This window comes from Lontra canadensis, unplaced genomic scaffold, assembly GCF_010015895.1.
Source record: "Lontra canadensis isolate GAN:19392208 unplaced genomic scaffold, GSC_riverotter_1.0 scaffold202, whole genome shotgun sequence".
Lineage (NCBI taxonomy): Eukaryota > Metazoa > Chordata > Mammalia > Carnivora > Mustelidae > Lontra > Lontra canadensis.
Window position 1 is genome coordinate 571,006 of NW_022631196.1, and position 20,777 is coordinate 591,782.

The 20,777-nt window shown below is 43.7% G+C and overlaps 1 protein-coding gene across 5 annotated transcripts in view; it reads left to right on the forward strand.

Annotated features, from left to right (window-relative positions):
• Nucleotides 1-18,014: 18,014 nt before the first annotated feature.
• ZNF536 (zinc finger protein 536) overlaps nt 18,015-20,777 on the forward strand; it is a 419,891-nt gene continuing 417,128 nt past the window's right edge. For all 5 annotated transcript variants that reach the window (XM_032848403.1, XM_032848407.1, XM_032848409.1 and 2 more), the window contains exon 1: nt 18,015-19,330. The gene's annotated coding sequence lies outside the window, so the exon portion shown is untranslated. The remainder of the gene's footprint in view (nt 19,331-20,777) is intronic.

The window sequence follows — 20,777 nt, forward strand, 5'->3', positions numbered from 1 at the left end:
CCTCTCTCTTTCTTCTTCTCTGGGATACCAATTATTCTAATATTGTTTCATCTTATGGTATCCCTTATTTCTCAAATTCTCTTCTCATGATCCAGTAATTGTTTGTTTCTCTTTTGTTCAGCTTCTTTATTTTCCATCATTGGTCTTCTATATCAGTAGTTCTCTTTTCTGCCTCATTTATCTTAGGCAGTAAGAACCTCCATTTAAAAAAAAAAAATATTTTTTTTCAGTGTTCCAAAATTCATTGTGCACCACACCCAGCACTCCATGCAATACGTGCCCTCCACAGTACCCACTACCAGGGTTCCCCCACATCCCACCCACCCCCAAACCCTCAGTTTGTCTCTCAGAGGCCACAGTCTCTCATGGTTTGTCTCCCTCTCCCATCTTCTCCAGCTCACTTCTCCTCTCCATCTCCCAATGTCCTCTGTGCTTTCCTTATGTTCTACAAGTGAGTGAAACAATATGATAATTAACTCTCTCTGCTTGACTTATTTCACTCAACATAATCTCTTCCATTCCCATCTATGTTGATACAAATGTTGGGTATTCATCCTTTCTGATGGAGGCATAATACTCCATAGTATATGTGGATCCTATCTTCTTTATCCATTTGTCCATTGAAGGGCATCTTGGTTCTTTCGAGTTTGCTGACTGGCCGTTGCTGCTATGAACATTGGGGTAGAGATGGCCCTTCTTTTCACAACATCTGTATCTTTGGGGTAAGTACCAAGTAGTGCAAGTGCAGGGTCATAGGGTAGCTCTATTTTTAATTTCTTAAGGAATATCCACACTGTTTTGCAAAGTAAGAGCCTCCATTTTTTATTACACCTCATTAATAGCTTTTTTTAAATTTCAACTTGGTTAGATTTTAGTTCTTTTATTTCTCCAGAAAGGGATTGTATTTCTCCAGAAAGGGTTTCTCTAATATCTTCCATGCTTTTTTTGAGCCCAGCTAGCACCTTGATAATCATCATTCTGAACTCTAGTTCTGACGTATTACAAATGTCCATATTGATTAGTTCCCAGCCGTCGGTACTGCCTCTTGTTCTTCTTTCGTGTGTGTGTGTGTGTGTGTGTGTGTGTGTGGTGAGTTTTTCCACCTTGTCATTTTATCCAGATAAGAATAGATGAATGAGAAAACAGAATACTAAAAAGGTATCAACAACACCAGAAAGATATACACTAACCAGATCAGAAGAGACCTGACACCAGGGAGAGAAGAAAGGAGGGAAACAAAGGAAAAAATATATATTTACATATAGACTGATGAATAGAACAGAGCCATACACTTGATTTTGGGTAATTTTGGTCTGTTAGAAGAAACAACCTCTCAAAATTTTAAAGAAGGAAAAACTTATATACATACACAAAAATAATGGTAAACATGATGAAGGGATGGAATATGAATGTAAAGGTGAAAATTAAGAAAAAATTCTAAAATAGGAATTGATAAGAAGTTTGTTGAAAAATGAAAAAGAAAAAAAAAGAGGAAAGATGGTGATCAGGCTGGAGACTAGAACAAAACCATGTGCTAGATTTAGGGTATATTTTGATCTATTAGAAGAAATTGTATCCCGCATTTTTAAAGAAAAAAAAAACTTATATGTATTCAAAAAATAAGGTTAAATACAACGAAGGGATAAAATATGACTGTAACAATGAAAATGAAAAAAAAATAAGGTATTGATAAGATAAAATAATTAAAAAAATGTTAAAATAGGAAAGAGGAAAAATTTTAAAAATAGAAAAAGAAAAAACCAAAATTAAAAAAAAAAAACTTTAACTTTGAAAGACTAAGGGATCATGGAGGAGAAAGCCATGAATTCTCTGAGCTGCATTTCCCTACCTCTGGAGTTTCACAGTTTTAGTTGATTGGAGAACTTGGTCTTGGCTGAATGTTCTTGCTGATATTCTGGGGGAGGGGCCTGTTGCCGTGATTCTCAAATGTCTTTGCCCAAGGTGGAATTGTACTGCCCTCGCCAGGGTCCAGGTTAAGTAATCTACCGGGGTTCGGTCTCAGAGCTTTTTTTCCCTGAACGCTTTCTGTAGAGCTTTGGAGGACGGGAATGAAAATGGCGGCCTCCCAATCCCCGGCCCCATAGGAGCTGAGAGCTCGGGGCCACACTCCTCAGTGCACCCTCAGAGAAAAGCAGTCAATCCCTCCTGTCTCCCTGGCCTCTGGCCACACTCTGAGCTCACCCAGCCTGTGACTGAGTTTTTCTTTCTCTGGCGCACGGCCCTGTTTGTAGTCTCCAAACCCAGCAGATTCCTGCAGTGTGCCCCTGCGCTTCTCCTTCTGGAGGAGGAAGGTGAGTCTGCCCAGGTCTGCCGCTGGTGGGGTCCCTGCTCAAAGACCAGTGGCCCGTATGCTGCGGATCACGGTTTAAGGTAACCCCGAGCTAAGAGCCCACTCCTTGGCTCCATCTCTGCAGCTGGCTTCCCCGCTCTGATACCTGGCAAATCTGTCTACACTCAGACACCCCCACAGGACCTGAGACCACACTGTCCCTGAAGGGCTGCACCCCCTGCTTAGCCTCAGGAGTGATCTCCCTCCATGGAGCAGACTTTTAAAAGTTCTGATTTTCTGCTCCACTGCTCCACCGCTTGCCAGGAGCTGGCCCCTCCCCCTGCGGTCTATCTTCCCGAATGTTGCCTCAGATTCACTTCTCCACACGTCCTACTTTCCAGAAAGTGGTTAACTTTATGTTCCTAGGATTGCTGCTCTTCTTCTCTTCTCTGTCCTGTTGAGTTTGTAGGTGTTCAGAATGGTTTGATAACCATTTAGCGGAACTCCTGGGACCTAATGATATTTAGGTCTCCTACTCCCCTGTCATCTTGCTCCTCCCTCTTCTCCAATGCTTTTGAGAGAACAAGAAATTAGAAACAATTTAGATGTCCCAAAATAAGAGATTGTTTAAATAAATTATGTTGCATCCATTTGATGGAACACTTTGTAGCCATAAAATCATGTTTTCGAAGAATATTCAATAATGTGGGGAAATGCCTTGTGCTACAAGGTGTTGAAAACCAAAATTCAACTGAGTATTGAAGATCTAATTGGCTTTATTCGATGATTCATGAGCTGGGCAGCATCCCATCTAGGAAATAGAAAGGAGCTCTGAAGAGCTGAGAAAATGAGTGACTTTGATAGGCAGAAGGGGCAGGAACAAGGAAAGCGTAGATTCCCTCTTCTTTCTTTGGGGGACAGAGAGGTCTACCAAGTGGATTATCTCACTAGTGCTGACCAGGAATTTCCAGATGGACCCGTTGAGGACTTATTCCTGTGGGAAGTTGAAACTGTAGTCGGGTTAGATATTAAGTCTTCATTTGCTGATGTAGGGCTTAGCCCAAGTGACTCTATTTTGGACTAGCTATTTCTTTTTGATACCACCCCCCGCTTAACTGAGAGATCTCATCAAAATGTAAGGCACCATTACAGCTACTGCTCCAAAGTTCTTACAGTTTTGGCTGATCCTGTGTGATATTCAGAGGTCATGATGTTTGCTGAACCTCTGTGATATCTGGAGGTCATGAGGATGTCTGCTAAACCTCTGTGGCATTCGGAGGTCACTACTTTGAATTTACATCTTTTTAAAAAGATTTTTATATCTTTGACAGAGAGAGAGAGACAACAAGAGAGGAAACACAAGCAAGGGGAGTGGGGGAGGGAGAAGCAGACTCCCTGCTGAGCAGGGAGCCTGATGCGGGGCTTGATCAGGGAGCCTGATCCCAGGATCCCAGGATTATGACCTGAGCCGAAGGCAGCTGTTTAATGATTGAGCCACCCAGGAACCCAGGATTTACTTTTTTTTTTTTTTTTAAGATTTTATTTATTTCACAGAGAGAGAGAGAGATCACAAGCAGGCAGGCAGAGAGAGAGGGGGAAGCAGGCTCCCTGCTGAGCAGAGAGCCCGATGAGGGACTCGATCGCAGGACCCTGAGATCATGACCTGAGCTGAAGGCAGAGGCTTAACCCACTGAGACATCCAGGCACCTGTGGATTTACATTTTTAAGTTGGTCATTCTCTTCATTCCTTTCCTGATGCTCCAGTCTTAGGGAGATCATTTGCCTCGTGGTTAGTAGCTGCAAACATGCATTTGAAACTTTTGAGAGAATACAGCCCACCAGAGGGACTACTATGATTATTATTATTTTTTAAAAATATTTTTATTTATTTATTTAACAGACAGAGATCACAAGTAGGCAGAGAGGCAGGGAGAGAGGGAAGGAGGGGAGGCAGTCTCCCTGCTGAGCAGAGAGCCTGATGTGGGGCTTGATCCCAGTACCCTGGTATCATGACCTAAGCCAAAGGCAGAGGCTTTAACCCACTGAGCCACCCAGGCGCCCCTTCTATGATTATTATAAGCAGGATATTCTCAATGTCTGGAGTGCACTTTGGAAACACGATCCCCAAGACCAAATCAAAGTCAAATAAGCCAAAGAAAGACTCCACTCAAGGAGTCATCTTTTTTAAGCCAAGTAGTTTGCTTGGTGATCTTATTTAAGTAAGTTTCAACTTCCCCAGACGTATTAACTCAGGGGTAGCAGGTGGTGTTGGCCACAGCACAGACCCCTCTTTGCTCAACTAAAAGATAATTAAGGGAAGTCATTACCAAGAACAATTTTGGCCAGAGAGTCTAAGTATTTTTGTTGGGAAGCTATGGTTTTAGCAACAGATTTCACAGTACTTTCAAGAGTTAAAGGAAAAGTTCTTTATCATAACTTCAGAGGAGCAATGATCTACCAAAGGAAGCTAATTTTCAATGAGGAATGCCTCCTGGTAATTCCCTTTTGAGTCTGTGACTCAGGACTGGAAAGGGGACAACCATGGAGGCCTGCAAAATTTAGGGGTCTGTGGACCACACAGGCAGTTTTATTCTGATTACCCTTGCCTTGTGTCCCTTTTTATGTTTGAGCTTGGATGCAAGGTTGCCTGGATTTGGAGCTGTTAACCAGAGACAGGGAAATGGCTTAGGTATTTCTAGTGTCATGGACAGAGTCTGGAGTTTTTGGTGTTAAATCCAGTGGTCTGAAAGACCCCCTTAGTAATGGCCAGGCAGATGTAAGTGACGGTGTTATCTTTCCAGGTCAATGCCAGAACAAAGAAAGAAAGAGAAGAGAAAAGGATCCCATGTTTAGTTAAAGTATGAAGTCTTGATGAGATGTCTTGGGTAGAAGCAGTCTACCTTGATGTCAGCTACTTCTCTTTCTCATCTATTTGATTTGGATCTGCATCTGCATAGGACCAGGTGTCAGGTGAAGCCTTCTTTAGCTGTGAGATATTTACCAAAAGGTCTAGTTCTTGAAGTTTGACTGCCATATGGGGAGTGAGGAGGACCTAGTATAGTCCTTTCCAGAAAGAGTTAAGGGAAGACTTTGTTCTTGTTGATTTCAAATCGGAAGGTGGGAGAAAATTAGAAATTTTAGTTTAGAGAGTCATAGCCAAATATTTATTTGAGGAAACTGAAAGAATTCAGGATTGAGTCCAGTTTATACAGTTTTGTATAACAAAACATCAAAGACAATTAACAGGATTAGAATCTAACATCTACAAAGTAAAATGCATTATTTTTCTCTCTACAATTACCCCCATTTTCCCCAAAGATAATCACAGTAAAACTAATTTGCATTAAACTCAGCCTGATTATTTACATAAGCACAGCAAGAATAGTGATTGACCATCTAAGTTCTTTTTAAGACTTCTTTGCTGGAACATTTCATTGGGAATCTCAGATTGAACTCTTAAAAGCCCCAGAGGCCAGGAAGGTGAGGCAAGGACTTGCCATCTTGTGTTTTTTTGTTTGCTCTTTTTTGTTTGTTTGTTTTGTTTGTTTGTTTTGTTTTTTTGTTTTTGTTTTTGTTTTTGTTTTTACCTGCAGTAGCATCCGGTATATTCCAGTAATATAGTCAATGCTTTCAATTGTGTCCCATTGCAAGAAGAACAGATTTCTTATTGAACTTATGCAAACAATCATATTTCTGTGAAAAAAACTAAGGATTTCCAGATTCTGAAGGGAAGAGGTAGGGAGAAAAAAATGAATGTTTCATCTTTCTTTACAAAGGTATACTGTAATTGCTGTAATTCATAGCTAGCTTAAGAGAAAAACTTCCTTAAATCTGGAAAAACAAAACATTAGAAGACCAATTATGTTTTCAAAAAAAAAAAAAGGCATTCTCCTCATTAGTCTGCTTGAATCCAGTTTTTCCATTAGTTCTGGAAATTTTTATCCAGTTCAGTTTTATGATCTCTAAGTTATCAGAAGCCTGTACTAATCAAAGTCCTTTCCATGAATCTTAGTGAAGATGGAGTACTTTTGCAAGAACACTTTTGCAAAAGCATCAGAGTGAAACAATAATCTGAATATCAAGAAGACTTAAAACATGCCCATTAAAGATCTGATGTGAGTTGATTACAATGGAATTGCCAAGGAAATTTAGTTATTTCTGTGACACTCAAAATTGCAAAATGATAACTGAAATTATGATGATAACATTATCCTAGGATATATTAGAATTTAGGAATTTCATACTATTTCTGGAACCCTTAGAACATGTACCTAAACAAATACAACATAAAGAAAGCTTAGTATTACTTCTTATTTGACAATGTTGCCCGTGTCATTTAGCATATCAAATAAACTTAATTTAGCATCTCTCTTTTTATAAGGAGAGAGAACAAATTTTTTGGGATGTTCCAGGGACTCCCTGGAAAATCCCAAAGTTATTTTGGGGACAAAAAGACTTCATTTAGAATTTGATTTGGGTATGTTCATCAAAAATATAAAGAAGTTTAAAAACACTTGGTCAAATAGTATCAGAGCTCACTGTGAGACAATACCTAGTTCTATCTACTGAACCATAGTGACAATTAAAGACATCTCAGGAAAATACAGAAAGTTAAACAGTTGTTAAATAATGGGAAAAACTGTTATCTGTTCTAATAAAGAAGGTTTGGTTTTCTCAAGTAAGCAAGGACCTGATGATAAAGGTACAACAAAGCAAAACAAATTATTTTGGTAAGACACAGAATCTCTGCTTTTCAAGCACATTATTTTAAAAGCAAATAAATTTTTACAATCTGTTACCAAAAGGAGACCAAAGGTCCAAGGGAACTTTGCCCTTTTAACAGAGAGAAAGCATTCTAATTTGGTACCAGTGTACTTTTTATATTAAAACCCATCCTTTTTTTTAACATAAATTTATTTCATTCTTAACCAGCCTGACCACACATAAAGTTCCTTTCCCAAAATTCCTTTTCCATAAACTTTCTACAGTTTTTTTCTTTTTTCTCTTTCCTATTCTGAAACAGGCAGTCTCGCTTTAGGACAAACACTAACTAACTTTCTTTCTTTTTTTCTTCCTTCCTTCCTTCCTTCCTTCCTTCCTTCCTTCTTTCTTTCTCTCTCTCTCTCTCTCTCTCTCTCTCTTTCTTTCTTTCTTTCTTTCTTTCTTTCTTTCTTTCTTTCTTCTTTCTTTCTTCCTTCCTTCCTTCCTTTCTTTCTTTCTTTCTTTCTTTCTTTCTTTCTTTCTTTCTTTCTTTTTCTTTCTTCCTTTCTCCTCCTCCTCCTCCTCCTCGTTGTCTTCTTTCTTTTAGGAAAAATGCATCTCCATTTCCATAAACTTTCTACAGTTTTTTTCTTTTTTCTCTTTCTTATTCTGAAACAGGCAGTCTCGCTTTAGGACAAACACTAACTAACTTTCTTTCTTTTTTTCTTCCTTCCTTCCTTCCTTCCTTCCTTCCTTCCTTCCTTCCTTCTTTTTTCTTTCTTTCTTTCTTTCTTTCTTTCTTTCTTTCTTTCTTTCTTCTTTCTTTCTTTCTTTTCTTTCTTTCTTTCTTTTTCTTTCTTCCTTTCTCCTCCTCCTCCTCCTCCTCGTTGTCTTCTTTCTTTTAGAAAAAATGCATCTCCATTCCACATACCTTCTTTTACTGCAAACACACATCCTACTTTCCCTGAATATGAAGGTATTTCCCTTATTATTTCTAGTAGCTTTAACTATATATACTAGAATTTTTAACCCTAAAAACCTTTTTTTGTGTGTGTGAAATAAAGAAACAAACAACAGGGAACTGTCCTTTACATTAGCATTCTGTGGCTTGATGTTATAAATGTTATAAATAGTTTTATAATTTTTAGAAACATACGCTTTCTCATAGTAAATTTCTCAACATGGCACAAAATGTATTTAGACCCAAATATCTTTAGTTTCTCTGTAAAGAAAGCCAAATGTGGACAAGCCCATTTTTAGTAATTAATTTTTGTGTGTATTTTATCTTATTTGGAAATGATCTAGATATTTAATGACTATCCATTATTTAAATTAACTTGGCAAAACTTAAAGGTTTCAGGTTACCAAAAAGATTTGGGAAACTATTTTTAAAAATTGCCCAGAAACTTTTATCTAGCTTCATCTATTTAATTTATTTGTTCCCAACAATTACATTTAATTACTTATGAAAGTTTCATCATACCATGTTATTTTACTTGCTTACAAATTTTGTAACAGAGATAACATGAACTTATTTGACTAATAAACCCAGAAAGAACAAAAATTTCATCTATTCGATGTTGATAACTCTAAAGACATGTCTATTTTAATTAAACCAAAAAACTTAAACAACAAACTTGAATTAACTTTAATACCAAATATTTTCTCAGATTACATGAACTTGAGAAGTATTTGGGTTAGTTTCTATTCTATGTCTGAGAATCCTATGAATCCTTAATTCATGTAAGTGTTTAATTCTCTTCAACCTAATTAAATAGGTCTCTTTTACAAATTGATTTTAGTAGCACCATCCAGAGGTAGAAAACATCACTCATCCACAACATATATACATAGAAAGACACATACACGCAAACATATAGGCAGACAAAAGAGGCCTTACAGCTTCCACTTTAAAATTACTACTATGAATCACACACACCAATACAAGATTCACTAGTGGTTGACTCTAAGTTGTTTTTCTGGTAGGTGAAATAAGTTAAGCTTACCTGCTCAGATGGCTAAAGCTTTTTACTAATAATATTAGTAGAGAAGACACTTAAAATATTTTTCCTCTCCCTAAGTTTTAAATGACCTTTCCTTCTGGGTAGATAGCTTCATTTTAGCTCAGGAGAGGAGGCCTAAAATGATTTCTATCAGGGTCTGAATATCAGCTTTCAATCTGGCCAACTTTTGACTACAGAGCTACTTAAAACACCTTTTCTTTTATTTATTTATTTATTTATTTATTTGACAGACAGAGATCACAAGTAGGCAGAGAAGCAGGCAGAGAGAAAGAGAGAGGAGGAAGCAAGCTCCCTGCCGAGCAGAGAGCCCGATGTGGGGCCCAATCCCAGGACCCTGGGATCATGACCTGAGCCAAAGGCAGAGTCTTTAACCCACTGAGCCACCCAGGCGCCCCTTAAAACTCCTTTTAAATATCTTGCCAGGTTTTAGCTGGAAACAGTAAATATTTCCAGCAGTATTGAACAATCTTATGGACTTGAGACGTTCCCAAAAAGGATGCAAAAGAGAATTCATTTTTCTCTCTCTGCTAGGCACTATAGGCAGATACGTGGGGGAATTCTAGTAAGAAATCTCACCTTTCATTGACTTCCTCCAGCTTTCCCAGGATCACCTGGGTAGGCTCTGGTATCTGCCGGAATTTGCCAACTTTCTTCACGAATTATATTTTGGCTTCCCTTTTTTGTTTAAGGGAACTATGTAGCAGTCTACCAGAAAATCCCTCAGGGTCCTGTCAACTCTAGGAGAAGCCCATATGGGAAACATCTCTGAGGGTAGACGTGGGAGTGTCTGCAAAACCACATTTGGTGGACTTCTTTTTGTGGTCTTGTGGTGTCTTCAGGGTGGGAGGATAGTTTACACAGAGGATTACTAGAACGAGGACTCAAAGGAGGGTAGGAGGGTGCAGTAGGACTGACGACAATCTTGTTTTAGGTCCCCCTAGTGTCTTTAAATGTTTTACAATGAATCTTTCAGTGAAGTTATTTTAGAATTTTTAAAGGTTTTTGGAGGCTTCTGCATGCAATGAAAATAGGTACCCCAATATGTTTGTTTGATTTCAGAGCCCTTGCTTTCAAGGGCACATCTTAAATGATCTTATCTAATTGGCATGCTCCCTATAATGGCCATTGAAATGACAGGTCATTTTTAATAAGTTTTGTCATTTTTTTATAGATATTTACAGCTTCCAGAACCATAGTTCTTAGACATAAAATAGGCAGGTGTGTTGGAGGTGGTCCACTCAACTCTTTGGAATTTAAAGATCCCATTTTTATTATTACTTATTTATTTTTTCAGTTAAGCCTTTAGATCTCTAAAGGCCTAAAGTTTAGGAGCCAAACTAAACCCCAAAAGGAATGTGCCTCTATGGTTGGGGATTGTGTGGTATTTTACAATATACCTCATTGCATGAGAATTTTCTTGAGTTTGGTGGATGACCTAGTGTCAATATAACCCATTCCATGACCAGCTTAACCTAACATGGTAGTCTTTGGGTTAGGTGATGAGCCCTCTAACAGCTTGTAAATGTTTGACCCATGTCCACCAACTTTGCAGCCACTTCTGAAATTCCCATTAGCAACAACATTTAGTAACACAAAACAAGACAAATAACCATGTGCACCTTAAGGTATCAGCAGTCCCCAGGAGATGTTGCTGCACTTTGACCAAGAGAAGACTCTGTGCATGTCACTAGTGATTTCTGTGGAGTTTGGGACTAGAGAAAGGACTGAACCAGGAGGTTCCAAAAATGAATAGTGTGGACTGGACTGGGTTTTCAAAATGGGAATTATAGATTAGAAAGCCAACTAGATCAGGAACTCAGCACAAAGAAAGCAGAGCCCAGAACTAAGAGGAACTGACCCACAGCCCTCGGAAATGATGAGAAGGACAAATGCTCAAAAGAGTTCACAGGATTATGCCGGTGTTTCTCATTGTCCCTGAAGCCACTGGAAGTCCCCTTCAGTCCCACTGCTGCCACCAAATCTGTTAAAAAATGAATTCGGCTGAGTATTAAAGATCTTATTGGATTTTTAAATGATGAATGAGTCAGGTGGCATCCCATCTAGGACACGGAAAGGAGCCCAGAAGAACTCAACAAAATGAGAGACTTTTATAGGCAGAAGGAAGCAGGGACAATGAAAGAGTAGATTAACTCTTCTTTCTTTGGGGGACAGAGGCAGATTACCTCACTAGTCCTGCCAGGAAATTCCAGATTGACTGGTTTAGATTTATTCTTGGGGGAAGTTGAAACTGCAATTAGGTTAAGTATTAAGCTTGGTTTTCTTCTGTGGGGCTTAGCACAAGTGACTCCATTTTGGGCCTGTTCTCTCGCTCTCTCTCTTTCTTTTAGAGATGGGGGGCAGAAAAAGAAGAAGAGAGAGAATCTTAACCAGGCTCCAAACTCAGCATGGAGCCAGACATGGGGGTTAAGTCCCACAACCCAGAGATCATGACCTGAGCCAAAATCAAGAGTCAGATGTTTAACTACGTGAGCCACCCAGGTGCCCCAGGCCTGCTGTCTTTTTAAAACAGAGGCTCAAGAATAAAAGCAAGACACAGAACTGCTTATATAGTATGATTCAAAATTTGTAAAAAAAAAAAAAAAAGAAAGAAAGAAAATGATATGTAAAGAAAAATGCTTGGAAGGAAATACACAAAAAGCTAACAGGGTGACATTAAGGGGGGTATAACAATTTTCTTTGTATTTTTCCACATTTCTAATTATTCTTTAATGTGAATCAAGATTTACTTTCTATCAGAGAAGATAACATTGATTCTTAAAAGTTGCAATTAATTTCTAGAGCTGGCAACACATTTTAAGTAGTGATGTTCATATAGTCATTCATTCATTAACTCACTCAATTAGTCAATAAAGGTTAAAAAAAGTACCTGATACACAGTATGAGTTACTTAAGTATTAGAACAAATTTCTTGATTAGTTCCAGCAAAACTCTCTTATACCCCATACTGTGCCAGGGGCTAGACTAGGCCTGAGGTCTAGCAATGGAGGAGCATCTTCTGGATGCTCCTAGCTTGGGGTGGGGAGGGGGATCCCACAAGCAGAGTCTTAGATGGTATACCTTGAGTGGGCTGCTATAACCTTGCGAGGTCCACAGATTGGGACTCTCAGAGTTAGAGGAGGGCTGGATAAGCTGGACGGACGTAACTATGTCTCACATGTTTACCAAAATGAATTAATTTGTTCCCAGTCACTGGTGTGGCTTCATATTTGCCTGCCCATACCCTTAGATGCCACCCCCCCAATTTCTACTCTGCTAGTTGACTTCCCATGCACAGACTGCAGGATACCCTGGAAGATTCTAGAACCATGGGTGTCAGTGCAGATACAGTCTGCCAGAGATTCTCCAGGGATTTAAGCGTGCCACCCGTGAACTACTGACATTGCCCCCAAATGGCATGATCTGATTCAACTTGGTCTCTTGGAGCCTGGCACTTTCAACATACATTTGACACTTAGCACATTCCCCTCCTCTCATCTTCCTTCTCTGATTCCCCAAGATCCTTAAGACTTAACTTAACTTAACCTAGACCTTTGATGGAATCAGGATTTAAAATACAATTTCTATAGTGATATTATTTCCCAGGCCAACCTCCTAGCCCCCCGGTCGCTGCTCAATCTGACTTCCATGGTCTGTGTCCTGGGCAGACCCAAGGGAAGCTCACTCAGAATTCTGAAGGTTGGCTAGAATCTAGGGACTTTTTTTTTTTTTTTTTTTTTTTTTTTTTTTTTTGCCTTAACTTGGTCATTCTCATTTGTTTCCTAGTTGTTTCCTAGCAGGTGGTGATAAACCTCAGTATTCCCCAGGGAAACCCTGGGGAATCATTCTTGTCAATTCTGTCTGACTTATATGGACCAGCTCCCATCCATAAGCCAAAAAGTAACTATACAATATTCTGGACAATTACATTTTCCCAACATTTGGTCCCTTTTGTTTCTAGTGGCAAACAAGGTAATATTAGGCCTTTTGGGAACTTTGAAAAAGTAGGGACCAAGTCATGGGTGGGTGTTGTATGGTGAATATATTTATAACCTGGGAGGAGAATAATAAAGGCATTGAGGACATCTTAAGAAAATTAGCTCTTGCATTCCCACTGGTAGTCCTATTTCATAACCTGATATTTTGTTTTAATTTGCAATCTTAAAAGTCCCCTAAATTTAGGGATTATGGGCTCTCTAACTGATAGCTCTCCTGTGCAGGTAAACACAGCACAAGCCACATACAGGCCAGGAAGTCCATTAGCTTTATGGATCTCTACTCCTGCAAACCTCACTCAACGTGACCATAACTATTGCAGATAGGAGCAAGGCCCAAAGCTGACGCTCAGTGTTTGCCCAGTATATTTCAGCTCGGCAGTCTTGCAAAGGAGCTGGAATGCAGAGTTGTTAACTGTATTTGACAGAGCTCAGCAGATTTTCTTGTCTTTTGACTAATTTATACAAAGATACCACGAAGTCATCCAGGTTGGTCTTACTTTGAACTATATGACTGAGGTAGGAAAATTGCAATTATTAATAAATTACCATTCATTTGTTCTTTCAGAATATGACCATTCACTTGATGAAAGATGGCTATGGAGAGGCCTTGAATAACTAACTGTCTCAATGTCGTAAATCAGATTTAAGTCACCAAAATTCTATTTACAAACATTGGGGGGCAGTGGGGAGACAGAGCTATTATGCAAAGCAAGGCACACCTGTAGCTTTAAGAGAATTCCCACAAGTTCGCTGGCTGCTTTCTTGCTGGGAAGAACATCAGCACCCCTGCTTTTGCTAGCCCTTCTCCCTGCCCCACACACCTTGCTTGGGCCTTGCTTATGAGTTTTATGATCCCTGATCCAGGTATTCCTTGTTTTTGTCAGGTGTTAAGTGTATCAGGCCTCATTCTGTGGCAAATGACAGAAAACCCAAAACATAGGGAATTGAGGTAACAATGGGAATTTTCCAGGTCACAAAAAGGAAAGCTGCTGGGAAGGGGCTGGTTTCAGGGGTGGCTGGATGCAGGGCTTAACACAAGCAGGCTCATTTCTCCATTTCCGCTCTGCTTTCTGCTGTGTGGGCATCATGCCCAGCCCTCCTTGGTGGCCTCTGCCAGTTCTCATCTCTGTGCTCCTGGCGTGGGCCTGGGGACCGGACCACAGCTGTCCCGCTACTCAACCACTCCACTGGTGTCTATTTAAAAAGAAAACACAAACTTCACTCTGATTGGACCAGCTTAGGTCACATGCCCATTCCCGAACCAATTACAGTATTCAGTAGAGCTAGGATACGTTGATTTGGCTGGGACCTGAAGCAGGAGCCCCACCCTGATGTCCTCCGGGTTAGGGAGCAAAAGCAGGGTCTCCTGCTAGGATAAGGGCTTGACCCGCGAGGACAAACAGATGTTGCCATGTTGACTTCCTCCCTCTGTTGGAAAGACCAGAAGACGTGTAAGATGTTGGGGGTGGGGAGGTGGTTAGGGAGAACAGCACCCCGGGTCTTTAAAAGAATGCTTTGAAGGCAATGCTGGAGGAGGTGAAGACAGCCCAGCTGGCTTCTCCATGGCCAAGGACCAATAGTTCATGGCAGAATGGCCATGTAGTTCAGATTCTTCTCCATTTCTCTTATTCAGGAATCACCTCTTCCACCTCTAAGGGCACACCTCTGAACCCACTTTCCCTGGAGTCTTTGAAGGCTCATTCACCCTGAGGTGTCCACTGCTGAGAAGGCTGCTCTGTCTCCTCCAGGAGAGAGATGCCTGACCTCAGCAGTGGAGAAAACTGTTTAGGGAGGGGAAGGAAACCTCCTGGTTGAACCCCTGGCAGGCTTTCCCCCGGAGTTAAGAAAAGCTCGTGCTGCGTGGTGATGACCTTCGGGGCCACTTGAAATTGAGAAGCAGGGACGCTCCGTGAGAATCCAGATGGGGGCCATGAAAGTGTCCAAACCAACTTCCCACTGAACAGATGGTCCTCTACAGATCTCTTAGCATCTTCCTTCTGCTTGAAGAGGGTGGACCTGAAGGAGACTATTCCCACTGACGCTCTGTGATCATAGGACTTTACACATCATTGGAGGGTATCTTTATATGGTGGGGAAACCGAGGTCTGGGGCCAGAGGACTTGGTTCTGGTCTACGCCTCCACTCCCGAGCCCAAGCAGCCCCACTGGATGCTTTTGCCTATGCTTCAGTCTTTGGGTTGCCGGCAATGGCCATGCCAATGGCTAGTTTTTTAACCTATTGATATCACAAGAAAAGTTACGAGGAAGAGAATAGCATGGGTGGGTGGGGGGGAGAAAGGTAATATAGAAACAAAACCAAAACAAGTACTGCCGCCACAGGAAGCACAATTCTAAAGCAGTCGTTGGGTAAAATTTTATGAATCAGTCCCTTTTGATCATTTAAAGACAGAGGTCAGAACCAATCTATTTGGTGTGAGAAGTATTACTTTCAAAGGAGGCATGCACAGAGGTGCTGATATAATCCAACATGGTAGAGCTTGGCTCAGAGCCCTTGCTTCTGAGCTGGTAGAGGGGTCACTAAAAAACTTGACTTTTATCCATGACCACCATCCAACTAACTTGCCAGCCCAGGCTCACCCCAATGACTTCCATCCTTTTCAAGAAGGCAGAAAGCAGGTGTCATCTTGGAGAAGACGCGGCAGAGTGGAAAGCCCGGGACAGAATACCCTGGGGGAGGGGAGGGCGGTGGCAGGAGTGGCTGTCCAGCGAGAGGGCTGTGAGGATTGGTGATTGCCAAACTCCTGGGTGCAGGCTGGGGCCCTGGGGGGTCTCTGCTTGAATTCCAACCACAGGGGTCCGGTCCTGGCCAGGCCAGTCCGTGACACTGAGAAGTACTCCAGAGTCTGAGAAGAAGGAGAGGGAGTCAGTGAGGAGAAGCCTTCCGGGCAGCACCGGAGCTAGAGGATAAGGATGGAGAGGCCCAGAAATTCTGGAGAAGGGGGTAAGGAACAAAGAGCCACAGGCTGCGGAAGTGGCCACTAAACTCTATGGGGGAACTCCTCTGCTTTAGGTAGGCGTCAGGTTTCGGTCTCTGCAAGATTCCAAGCCTTTGGTCAGTGGCCAGCGCCCCTTGCATCTCACCTTGACTCCCACCCCCAAGGAGCTCTGTTGCCCAGGAAGGTCTGTATCACCCCAAGGCAGCCAGCACGTGTCCTCCGGGAACGCAGAGCGCACGGGCGCCGACAGGGGGCGCCGGCGAACCCCCCCGCTGGAATCCTCCGCCAGGCTCAGGCCAACGGGCGCGGCCTCCAGGTGGTGGGCGGTCGTTGCCGGGTCGGCTCAGGCCAGCTGAGCCGCACAAAATCTCTGTGGCCTCGAGCGGCGGTGCGCACCAGCCGAGGTCCCCCAGGTCGCCTGGAGCGCGGCCCTCCTGAGAAGCATGGCCTTGGAGGGCCGCGGGCACCTCGGGCCTGGAAGATGCGCCCTGGCCAGGAGGCCAGCCCTCGAGCCCAAACCCATGGGCATTGCTACGTGCCCGAGGACAGTGCCAGGACCTCAGGCTCGGCTCCCTCCCTCCCATGGCCCTTGCGGGGCTGGCGGCTCGAGGGTTAAAAGACGACTGCCACCCCCATTCTCTTGGGGAGAAAGTGCCTTTTCTCCAAGTCCATATGGCCACTTCCTTTCGACCTGCTCGGCCCTGCTCGCCTCTTTGTCCGAGCTGTCACTTATAAAGAATCACTTGACTTACAATAACAGGTTCAAAAGACGACAGAGTATAATCAGTTGATCCACGAAGAATTGAAATAAAGAACACCCCACTGCTCTGGCTATCATTCCCATAGAGATAGTGATATCATTGATGTGATTGCGATGCTAATTTCTATACAAGAAAAAAAAAAACCCTTGTATTTTGGAATTTGTTCAAAGAGAATTTCAGACACATCGGATTGGAAAATGCGAACTGAATTCCTAAACTTTTGGGGGGTAGGCAGGGGATTTTTTTATTTTTAACACCATTACAAAGATTTGAGTGGACTTTAAGAATCTCATAGAACTAACTAGCTGGTTGGGGGAAACGCCGTTTTCTCCCTCCCCAAAATCCTGGGCTGAGAGATAGAGACAGATAGATGATAGACAGATAAGGATCGAGAACGCCCTGGGTTTTTAGGACAGAGACCTAGGGTGCAGGCAGCGGTGACCAGGCCGGGCGCCCACCAACGTCAGGCCTGGGGAGCCGGATCACAGGCAGAGAAGTGCCAAGGCCAGGTGCCAGGGGCAGCAGGGTCCCGTCTGTACCAGAGCCTCTAGTCCAGCCACTGCCTGACTGTTCCTCTTGGCGCGGAGTTTTCTGTACCTAACCCCACTCTTTCACTGGTTCTCTGCTACTGCCAGTCTCCTTCCACAGGATGGAGTGGGGGGCGTGGGGGGGAGTGGGGAGTGGGGAGGCTGTGCCCTGCTTTTTCTTTATCTTTGCTTTTTATGTATTGTGGTGCCCTGGTTTAAAACCCACCAGTCATCTTAGGGGAACTCAGATCAGGCAGGCTAGAACAAGTCTTACCTGAATCAATGTTTTAAGTGTCCCTGTGGCTTGGCGTTTGAATAATCAATCTGTCTCCAACGCTTCTTAATCATGCACAACACAGGCCTTTCTCTCTCACTCTCTCTTTCTCTCTCTCTCTCTCTCCCCCCTCCCTTCCTCCCTCCCTCTCTCCTCCATTATTTGTCAACTCTTTTGGATCCTGTCTTTCTGCTATTAACATGCCCCAATGTCACATGTGAGTCTTTTCTTTAAAACAAGCTCCTCATTGGTGTATCTGGATACTTCTTTTATTATTATTACTGAATCTTTTTTTCCCATAATGACACCAGGATCATTATATAATCCCATAACAAAGAGGCTTTTGAGGCACCAGCTTTTGTCAACTCTAGGACAGAGAATCCATAATTGCATTATTCAGCTTTTTCCCCCCTTCTTTCCCCCTCTTCCTTGCTTCACAGAATCCCAACCTCCAGCATCACTCACATCTCCACCTTGTTACCTCGCCTTACATTATTTACCAAAGCGTTTGCCTTGAGGACCAGCATTTGCAAAGTTGCCTTAAAAAAGTTATTTTGTTTGATAATTAAGTCCTGGAGCCCACCGCGTGATGATTATTCTGGACCCATAAGGCAGAGAACCTGCGTGACGTTTTTCTCGAAGTTTAATTACCGTATGCTAATTTCCTTGCCTACTACGTGATTAATTAAAATCATATTTTCATAATCATTTGGCACTAGTATTGTTTTAGAATTATCATGATCTTCTAAATAGTGTCTGTAAATAAAGTCGCCTCTAATGGCAGGCGCGGGAGGCGAGGCTGAGGACCTCTTCGTGTTTGTATCGCGGCGATTGGCAACATAACTGCCTTATTTACATTAAATACGCCACAAGGTTACAGCGCGGATCAACGTCATTTGATCGCTGATGACTCCCTTAAACGCCCGGGCTGTGACTGATTCTCCGCGTCCCGCTGTCCACCGAGATTCACCCGGGAGTTTTTTTTTTTTTTTTTTTTTTTTTTTTCCCCCAGAAAAGAAACAGACTTTAAATAGTTTCAGGAGCAGGTAAGAATTAAGCTTTTTCCTCTCCCCCTTTCCATCTCTCTCTCCTCTCCCTCTGTGGCAATCTCTCTCTCCCTCTCGGCTGGATAAAAAATTCTTTAGTCAAAGGCAGGAATGCAAAGTAGTGACAAGCGAAGGGGCTGATATATGTCTCAGTAACGAGTCTGACAATCAGAATGTAGCTCTTGGAGAATAGATAGATTTTAATAAGTGTGTTTACATGAGCTCAAGGTCAGAAGCAAGCTGCGCTGTGTTAAATGGTTTCTTAGTTGCTAGACAGAGAGAAAAAATGGACGATCACACACCATTCTTTGTAGATTATTATATCAAGGGTTCAGTCTCTGGCTCATCAAAGCTAAATGCCGCAAGACCTATCTAGTTGCTGTGAATTATGCCAGGGCGACAATGGAGAGCGTTTTTAATGGTACAATGCATTTCACCTACCAGATAGGGGGAGGCCGAGCCGGGGATGGGGATGTCTGCTGGGGCTGGGTGATGAGTATCAATGAACGGGGCGATTCTGAAAAGAGGCAGATGAAAATCGAGCCCGCCCTGCCCCGGCTGGGCTGGGAACAGTTCACAGGGCTCTGCCGAGTGGGCGAGCGAGGCGCGCGAGCAGGGCGCCCGTCCCCCCTCAGCCCCGGAAAATGATCAAGTCAATCATGTGGACATGTTTCATTATTCATTGAACACAATCTTTTACAACGCTCCGTTTACGTGCCCGAGTTTGCTCCCGACGCCCGCGTTTCAATGTTTAAGGTAAGGAAAACAAAGGTGGGGGGGGGGATCGCGGGGCGCGGCGCGGTGGGGGTGGGGGCGGGGGGGGCGCGGCGGGTCGGGGGGCGCCGGCGTCCGGGAGGTGGCAAAGTGAGTTTGGACTCTTGGCGTTGCCCCCCCCCGTCCCCTCCCCCTCCCCATCTCGGCGAGGCCTGCCGCCGGGCTCCTTCTCGCCCCATCGCGATTAAAAAATACGGTCTAATTAAATATCCGTGGCTGTGACGTTGGCGAGAGAAGCTGTCAGCGGGGGGAAAAAAGAGGAAGAAACCGAGAAAGCGGCGGCGGCCGGGCATCGAATGGCGCTAGAGAACTTCGGCGGCGAGCGGGACCCGCGCCTGGGCCGCCGCCTCCCCCGCCCGCGGTCCCGGGACCGTTACTTTGAAAAGGAGTCGCCGGGCCGCGAGCCGCGGGCGCGAGCCGGACCCCGCGCCCAGCTCCGGGCCCAGCCCGCGCCCCCCACCCGCGCGCGGCCCGCGCTCCGCTCTCAGGCCCCGGGAAACTTTCAAAAGGGTCTGGGGGGTGGGGGGAGTCGTCTGGATAGGGGGAGGCTGGAGCCGCGGAAACTTCTGCTCAAGTGACTTTCCCCATTTTCTCCTCTGCCTGAGACTCGGGCGCTCCTCGCTCCCTTTCTCCCTTCGCCGCTCGCTGCGGGATTCCGGCCCCGCCGCCGGGGGGAGAGAGGCTAATTTGTAATCATTTTTTTTTTTTTTTCTTAATCAAAGTTAGCTGATGCTTACAGTGTGTCAAACTTGCGGGCGCCAAGGGCCTCTGAGACCTGCCATTTTGTGTTTTCATTGGCCTCCTGTGGCCCGGGAGCCGGGCGAGGCCGAGGCCGGGGGCTCCGCAGGGCCGGGGTGCCAGGGTCCGAACCCGCGACCCCAGAAAAAGGCCGTGATGCCTGCAAGCGCAGGCGGCGTCCGCAGCACCTTCCCCGGCCCAGCCCAGGCCCTGGGGCCAAGCCGGGGGCCAAAGATACAAATAAAGAAAGAAATAAGTTAACAGGTTTATGGAGGGAACTGAGCCGGCCAGCCCTGGGCTGGAGAAATGAGGCCAGTCGGAGTGAGGGAGTGCAGGCGTGGGGGCTCTGAAGGCGGGGGAAATGCAGGGCTGGGGGCGTTTGGGAAGAGTGCAGTTTGGGGGAACTGATCCACTAGCCCAGATGTATGGCTGGGGCGGGGGTGGGGGGGGGAGAATGATCTTTGCTGATAAACCTTTTCTGTTTGCTTCAAGACATTATTTTTTGAAGATCAAGAATTGAGGAAAACAGTCGTAGGCGGGACCGGGATGTATTTTAGGCAAAAAAAAAAAAAAAAAAAAAAAAAAAGGGGGTGGGGGGGGGGAGCTTTTCTTTGATGATGAGTAGGAAAGTGTCCAGATCTCGACGCGCCCATCTGTTGCAGTTTTGCAAATAATTTAAAATATAGATATC